Consider the following 8,741-nt stretch of genomic DNA (forward strand, 5'->3'; position numbering starts at 1 on the left):
AAGTGTGTTGGAAAAAAACTACTTAATTAAAAGTCAAATGAAATCTTTAAACCATAAAAAAAATACACCGTTGTCTCAGTGGTGAAAAAATAAATAAATAAAACAAAGAGAGAAAGCAGAAATAAGACTTTCTTTTATGTTTTTCTGTATTTGTCCTCCAAAAGCCATGTTGTAGCTTGTGAGCCTGTTTCTATGGCAACCATCATTTGATACCAGAGGTGTGTAGGAAGGCAGAAAGATATGGTTAAAAATTAGCAAACTGCCTTATCCATGCTCTATAATCTATTTGTGTATGTGTCTACAGATGTGGAAGTGAAAAGGATGTAGTAACAATCAATATTTGTAAGTATTGATGAAACACTTTCAACTTCAAGGACGATCACAGTACAAATGCTGCAAAGTGAATATTACAAAACATGCTTTCGTTCTCATGTTTTTCACTTGCACATTTGGGGTGAAATGCAACATGAACTATATTCAGCCACCCTTGTTTGTGTAAAGAACAACACACATCAGTACCTGAGGATACAAGTTTAATTGGTTCCGTGATGCAGCTAGTAATTTGAAAAACTTGCATTGCGAAACAGCGTTGCCCATTGGAATGAATTAAAATCAATTTAATCGGTGCTTGGCCTCCCAAAACATAGCCATTTTAACATGTAACATGCCTTTTAGAAGGAAAATTGAACTCCATCCATCCATCCGTTTTCTACCGCTTGTCCCAGAACTCTTAGATGATAAATATGTACAGTATATGTGAATATTAGGGGCGTTAAAAAAAAGAAAACAGATTTTTAGATTCCTCGCGATTCTTATTTGTAACGATTTTTAATTGATTTAAAAAAAATCAAAAATCGATTTGTATTTTTTTTTTTTAATCTGTCCCGTCCAGCCACTCAGGCAAATAATATTGTTAATGTAGATGCAGACAAAGAGCAGTTCGAAGACCTCTATGAAAAATAAAAACAAAGGACCCAGATGTTCCTCGCCCGCAGGCGGGTCACCGGGGCCCCCCTCTGGAGCCAGGCCCGAATTGGGGCACGATGGCGAGCCAGTCCCCATGGGACCCGGCCGGACACAGCCCGAAGAGGCAACGTGGGTCCCACCTCCAATGGACTCACCACCCATAGCAGGGGCCATAGAGGTCGGGTGTGTTGGGAGCTGGGCGGGGACGAAGGCAGGGCACTCAGTGGTCTGATCCTCGGCTACATAAGCTAGCTCTTGGGACGTGGAACGTCACCTCGCTGGGGGGGGAAGGAGCCTGAGCTAGTGCGTGAGGTGTAGAAGTTCCGGCTGGATATAGTCTGACTCACTTTGACGCACAGCAAGGACTCTGGCACCAGTTCTCTCGAGAGGGGCTGGACTCTCTTCCATTCTGGCGCTGCATGCAGTGAGAGGCGACGGGCTGGGGTGGCAATTCTTGTTGCCCCCCGGCTCAAAGTCTGCACGTTGGAGTTCAACCCAGTGTACAAGAGGGTAGCTTCCCTCCTCCTTCGGATCCTGACTGTTTTTTGTGCTTACGCACCAAACAGCTGCTCAGAGTACCCACCCTTTTTGGATTCACTCGAGGGAGTACTGGAGAGTGCTCCCCCGGGTGATTCCCTTGTTCTACTGTGGGACTTCAACGCTCATATTGGCAATGACAGTGAAAACTGGAGAGGCGTGATTGGGAAGAATGGCCGCTCGGCTTTGAACCCGAGTGGTGTTTTGTTATTGGACTTTTGTGCTCGTCACAGATTGTCCATAACGAACACCATGTTCAAACATAAGGGTGTCCATATGTGCACTTGGCACCAGGACACCCTAGGCCGCAGTTTCATGATCGACTTTGTAGTTGTGTCATCGGATTTGCGGTCTTATGTTTTGGACACTCGGGTGAAGAGAGGGGCGGAGCTTTCTACCGATCACCACCTGGTGGTGAGTTGGCTGCGATGGTGGGGGAGGATGTCGGACAGACCCGGCAGGCCCAAACGCATTGTGAGGGGTCTGCTGGGAACGTCTAGCAGAGTCTCCTGTAAGAGAGAGTTTCAATTACCACCTCTAGAAGAACTTTGAACATGTCACGAGGGAGGCGTTGGACATTGTTCCGTACCTCTATTGTCGAGGTGGTCAATTGGAGCTGTGGTCGCAAGGTGGTTGGTGCCTGTCGTATCGGTAATCCTAGAACCCCAAGGGGACGCCATCAAGCTGAAGAAAGAGTCCTATCGGGTCTTTTTGGCTCATGGGACTCCGGAGGCAGCGGACAGGTACCGACAGGCCAAGCGGTGTGCGGCTTCAACGGTCGCAGAGGCAAAAACTTGGACATGTGAGGAGTTCAGAGAAGCCATGGGAAACGACTTCCAGACGGCTTCGAAGCGATTCTGGACCACCATCCGCCGCCTCAGGAAGGGGAGGCAGTGCACTGTCAACACCGTGTATGGTGGGTATAGTGTTCTGTTGACCTCGACTGCGGATGTTGTGGAATACTTTGAAGACCTCCTCAATCCCACCAACACGTCTTCCTACGAGGAAGCAGTGCCTGGGGAATCTGTGGTGGGCTCTCCTATGTCTGGGGCTGAGGTTGCCGAGGTAGTTAAAAAGCTCCTCGGTGGCAAGGCCCCGGGGGTGGATGAGATCCGCCCGGAGTTCCTTAAGGCTCTGGATGCTGTGGGGCTGTCTTGGTTGACAAGACTCTGCAACATCGCAAGGAAATTGTGGGCGGTACCTCTGGATTGGCAGACCGGGGTGGTGGTTCCTCTCTTTAAGAAGGGGAACGGGAGGGTGTGTTCCAACTATCGTGGGATCACACTCCTCAGTCTTCCCGGTAAGGTCTATTCAGGTTTACTTGAGAGGAGGCTATGCCGGATAGTCGAACCTCGGATTCAGGAGGAACAGTGTGGTTTTCGTCCTGGTCGTGGAACTGTGGACCAGCTCTATACTCTTGGCAGGGTCCTTGAGGGTGCATGGGAGTTTGCCCAACCAGTCTACATGTGCTCTGTGGACTTGGAGAAGGCATTCGACCGTGTACCCCGGGAGTGCTCAGAGAGTATGGGGTATCGGACTGTCTGATTGTGGTGGTCCGCTCCCTGTATGATCAGTGTCAGAGCTTGGTCCGCATTGCCGGCGGTAAGTCGGACCCATTTCCAGGGAGTGTTGGACTGCGCCAAGGCTGCCCTTTGTCACCGATTCTGTTCATAAGTTTTATGGACAGAATTTCTAGACGCAGTCAGGGCGTTGAGGGGATCTGGTTTGGTGGCTGCAGGATTAGGTCTCTGCTTTTTGCAGATGATGTGGTCCTGATGGCTTCATCTGGCCAGGCTCTTCAGCTCTCACTGGATCGGTTCGCAGCTGAGTGTGAAGCGACTGGGATGGGAATCAGTACCTCCAAATCCGAGTCCATGGTTCTCGCCCGGAAAACAGTGGAGTGCCATCTCCGGTTTGGGGGGGAGATCTTGCCCCAAGGGGAGGAGTTCAAGTACCTCAGAGTCTTGTCCACGAGTGAGGGAAGAGTGGATTGTGAGATCGACAGGTGGATCGGTGCAGCGTCTTCAGTAATGCGGACGCTGAATCGATTCGTTGTGGTGAAGAAGGAGCTGAGCCGGAAGGCAAAGCTCTCAATTTACCGGTCGATCTACGTTCCCATCCTCACCAACGGTCATGAGCTTTGGGTTATGACCGAAATGACAAGATCACAGGTACAAGCGGCCGAAATTAGTTTCCTCCGCCGGGTTGCGGGGCTCTCACTTAGAGATAAGGAGGAGCTCAAAGTAAAGCGGCTGCTCCTCCACATTGAGAGGAGCCAGATGAGATGGTTCGGGCATCTGGTCAGAATGCCACCCAAGCGCCTCCCCAGGGAGGTGTTTCGGGCACATACGACCGGCAGGAGGCCACGGGGAAGACCCAGGACACGTTGGGAAGACTATGTCTCCCGGCTGGCCTGGGAACGACTCGGGATCCCCCGGGAGGGGCTGGACGAAGTGGCGGGGGATAGGAAAGTCTGGGCTTCCCTGCTTAGGCTGCTGCCCCCGCGACCAACCTCGGATAAGCGGAAGAAGATGGTTGGATGGATAGATGTAGATGCCCATATTTGCTGTAGAGATTTACTTTAGAAAACAGAAGTGTTGGATACTTCTCTTGTTGCCTTATTTGTATTTCAATGTATTAAATGTTTAGGAAACCTTTTATTAAACCAAACAAACCAGTTTTATTTTAAGTAATATAGAAACTGACCAGATCTGTTTATCAATTTATGGAGGAATGTATTATCTATTTTATGGAAGAATGTACAAAACCCAAAATCAGTGAAGTTGGCATAAAAACAGAATACAATGATTTGCAAATAATTTTCAACCTATATTCAATTGAATAGACTACAAAGACAAGATTCAAACTGGAAAACTTTGTTATTTTTTTACAAATATTAGCTCATTTGGAATTTAATGCCTGCAACATGTTTCAAAAATGCTGGCACAAGTGGCAATAAAGACTGGAAAAGTTGAGGAATGCTAATCAAACACTTATTTGGAACATCCCACAGGTAAACAGGCTAATTGGGAACAGGTGGGTGCCATGATTGGGTATAAAAGCAGCTTCCATGAAATGCTCAGTCATTCACAAACAAGGATGGGGTGAGGGTCACCACTTAGTGAACAAATGCATTAGCAAATTGTCAAACAGTTTCAGGACAACATTTCTCAACAAGCTATTGCAAGGAATTTAGGGATTTAACCATCTACGGTCCGTAATATCATCAAAAGGTTCAGATAATCTGGAGAAATCACTGCACATAAGCGATGATATTACGGACCTTCGATCCCTCAAGCGGTACTGCATCAAAGAGCGACATCAGTGTGTAAAGGATATCACCACATGGGCTCAGGAAGACTTCAGAAAACCACCGTCAGTAACTACAGTTGGTCGCTACATCTGTAAGTGCAAGTTAAAACTCTACTATACAAAGCCAAAGCCATTTATCAACAACACCCAGAAACGCCGCTGGCTTCGCTGGGCCCGAGCTCATCTAAGATGGACTGATGCAAAGTGTAAAAGTGTTCTGTGGTATGACGAGTCCACATTTCAAACTGTTTTTGGAAACTGTGGACGTCGTGTCCTCCGGAACAAAGAGGAAAAGAACCATCCGGATTGTTCTAGACGCAAAGTTTAAAAGCCAGCATCTGTGATGGTATGGGGGTGTATTAATGCCTAAGGCATGGGTAACTTACACATCTGTGAAGGCACCATTAAGGCTGAAAGGTACATACAGGTTTTGGAAACATATGTTGCCATCCAAGCAACGTTATCCCATACTTGCTAACCTTGAGACCTCAGAATTAGGGAGACATTCAAAAGGTCCGCTGGGGGGTGTATATATATATCTATATATATATAGATATATATAGTTGGAATTCACTGAAATTCAAGTATTTCTTTTATATATATATATATATATATATATATATATATATATATATATATATATATATATATATATATATATATATATATATATATATACTGTATATATATATATATATATATATATATATACACATACTGTATATATATATATATATATATATATATATATATATATATATATATATATATATATATATATATATATATATATATATATATATATATATATAAAAGAAATACTTGAATTTCGAAACATTGCTTAAGAATGCTGCTTACTTAAAAAAAAAAAAACACTCACCTTTCACTATTTGAGTAGCCTTTGTTCTGCCTGCCATTTGCGTACTGGCGAGCGATCTCTGAATCCGGGAACATATCCTTCATGGATTTGTTGAAAACATCCGCAAATGACAACGGGATGTTGCTTGCAGCTATCAGCATAGCCATCTTTGTCTCGGCATAAGTTACACCCTCGGGTCTCCATTTAGCAAGGTGGCCCTTAATACTGGGCTGTGACCGGTGCTGCGTTGCCGCAGCCTTGTGCTTCTCTGACCGTTCATGAGTGACTAACAACAATACAAAAGAGAGTAGTACCAACAAGTACAGTAGTTTTATGAAGTAATGTAATAATTTTACCTTAAAGAGCGGATTTCTACAATATCTCTTTACAGCTGCTTCTCCGTTAAACACACCATTAGCAGCTTCTCCATATTTTCATAGATGAATGTTTAGATATTATTTCAACATCTTTCATTCATCATTTTGCATCACTTGTCCTTCTCAGCACTGTCCTTCACACTCATTTTCATCTTTCACATAATTTGAAAAACAAAGCTATGTCCAGGGCAGCTGTGCATGTGCCTCACAATACGAATGTCCTGGATTCGATCCCCGGGCTCGGGATCTTTCTGTGTGGAGTTTGCATGTTCTCCCCGTGACTGCGTGGGTTCCATCCGGATAGTCCAGCTTCCTCCCACCTCCAAAGACATGCACCTGGGGATAGGTTGGTTGGCAACACTAAATTGGCCCTAGTGTGTGAATGTGAGTGTGAATGTTGTCTGTCTATCTGTGTTGGCCGTGTGATGAGGTGGCGACTTGTCCATTCTGCCCGAATGCAGCTGAGATAGGCTCCAGCACCCCCTGCGACCCAGAAAGGGACAAACGGTAGAAAATGGATGGATGGATGGAACAATATTGCAGTCTAAAACAGCATATTTGTCAATATAAACAAGTATCAAATAAACGTAGAAATATTAGAAATATTAGTATTAGAAAATATCCAGTAACAAACCTGTCCGCATCATTTAAGTCACTGCTTTGTGACCTTAACGTCATGAATTATGGTCACACTATAGGTTTCACCAAAAAAAAAAAAAAAATTACCACGCGACCCCAAAAAGGACAAGCGGTAGAAAATGGATGGATGGAAGTTATGTCCATCTGTAGCAAAAGCTAATGCTAGCTAGATAATGCTAGCTATTGTCACAGTCTCTGTGTGTGTCTTTGTGAGAGTGGGCGTGTATAGGCTTGGCTCCAGCTCTCAGCCTGGCACGGCTGATCCCAGTTCTCTAATCAACTCACCTGCCGGCCATCAACTCATCAGCTGCAGCCTGTGTATGTTTGGACATCACTCAGCGCGATCGCCAGATCGTTACTCTACCTACAGTGTGTGCCTGCTAGCCTCAGCCTGCTCTCCTGGACCACAAAAGCCAAGATCTACTAGCTCCCTCTTTCCCCTCTTGGTTTTTCAATAAAAACCCTTGGACTGGCACTCATCGAGGGCGGACGCTCCCCTTTCCTCTCCCTTATCTCTCCTGCTTGCTTCTTTGTCTTGTCTCGTCTTAACTTTCTAGTTGCCTCTTTTTGGACTGCTCTCCAAATCTAAACATTAGAACTAATTAACTGGCCTCAACGAAATTGACAAGATCTTGGGTTTGGGGGAACCTGCTTGTCGTGACGGAGCGGTTGTTGCTTGACACATGACGGACTCTTGAGAGAAGAAGAAGTGCCGCGTGCCTGGCGACCCTTCAGTCGAGGACGTGAAGATATCCACCTATTCGTAATTATGACATCAGGACATCTGCTGATTGGAGCGTTGCTCTCGTTTGTCGACAAATTGGAAGTTGCTGGCATTTTTCAAAGTACCCCAAAGCTGCCACAAATTATTGGAGGATGCAGGAAGAACTGTGTGTAACGACCTGGTCGCGTCGTGGTGCGAGGTGTTCTCCCAGGAATGCAGACGGCTTCGGACACAGCGTGCAGGAAGGAAAATGATTTATTTAAGCAAATAAATCATATCAGGGAAAAAAACAAAGACGTGTACATAGCACAAAAGACAAAAATAAGGGGACTAGCATGGGAGCTAGCAAGCAAAAATAATATAGCATGAAAGCTAGCAGGAATCAAAGTGGTCGTTACTTGTTGCATATAAGCAAATTAGCAAACCAGGCCGAGTGAGGCCCGGGCAAAGACTAAATAGCCCTCTGATTAGCGCTCGGGCAACAGGTGCGTGTCCCGAACGCTAACCAGAGGCAGGTGAGCACAATCTGCCGTCATGGCAACAGAAACAAAAACAAGGTGCTGAAAACACACGTGACACTAAAAAGTAAACAAACTGTGATCCGAGCAGCGGATCCTAACACTGTGGACACTCTTGTGATTTGGATAACATCGGACTGTCTGCCCCGCAGGATGAATTTGAGGACCAGTCATGGACAATTTAAAGTGAAAAGCACATTTTATTTTCACTCGTATACAAAACATTCTAACTTGGATTGTTACCCTGGCTTTGAGATTCTCCCTAAGGACAGTGCGGCGAACACAACAAACTCCCTTCTTGTCTCTCATGGACACACACCTGTTGTTGTTGACTTTGGACTAGCGACTGCACAACATCAAGGCCGCGGAACAGACACGCGGCAGGCTTACACACACACATGCATCCACGAAAATATACGCCACACACACCTACCCCACCCCCCTTCCAACACCCTTAACGTGAATCCGTTAGGGGTGAAGGACGGATGGGCAGCACCTGAAGAGCTGCAGCCTTCCACCGTAGCCCCCACTCCCTCCCCTCTGTTGGCAAGTCTCAAGATGGATGTTGTAATATGTATATGTGCTTTGCTATGGAGGTTTTTCCCACTCCAGACTGGGCCTCCTTAGGAGCCCAGTCTAGATTGTATTTTTTCACTCATCCTCCCGCAGCGTTTACCTTTTTCCCATCTTTTACGGGGCGCCTTGTGGCGACCCATCAGCTTTCCTGTTCTGTCACCCTGTACACTGTTTGTTTGTCTAATCTTGAACGGGTTTGTGCTGAAAACAAAGTTTTGTTGTACTTGTGCAAT

This window comes from Entelurus aequoreus, linkage group LG01, assembly GCF_033978785.1.
Source record: "Entelurus aequoreus isolate RoL-2023_Sb linkage group LG01, RoL_Eaeq_v1.1, whole genome shotgun sequence".
NCBI classification, from domain to species: Eukaryota; Metazoa; Chordata; class Actinopteri; order Syngnathiformes; family Syngnathidae; genus Entelurus; species Entelurus aequoreus.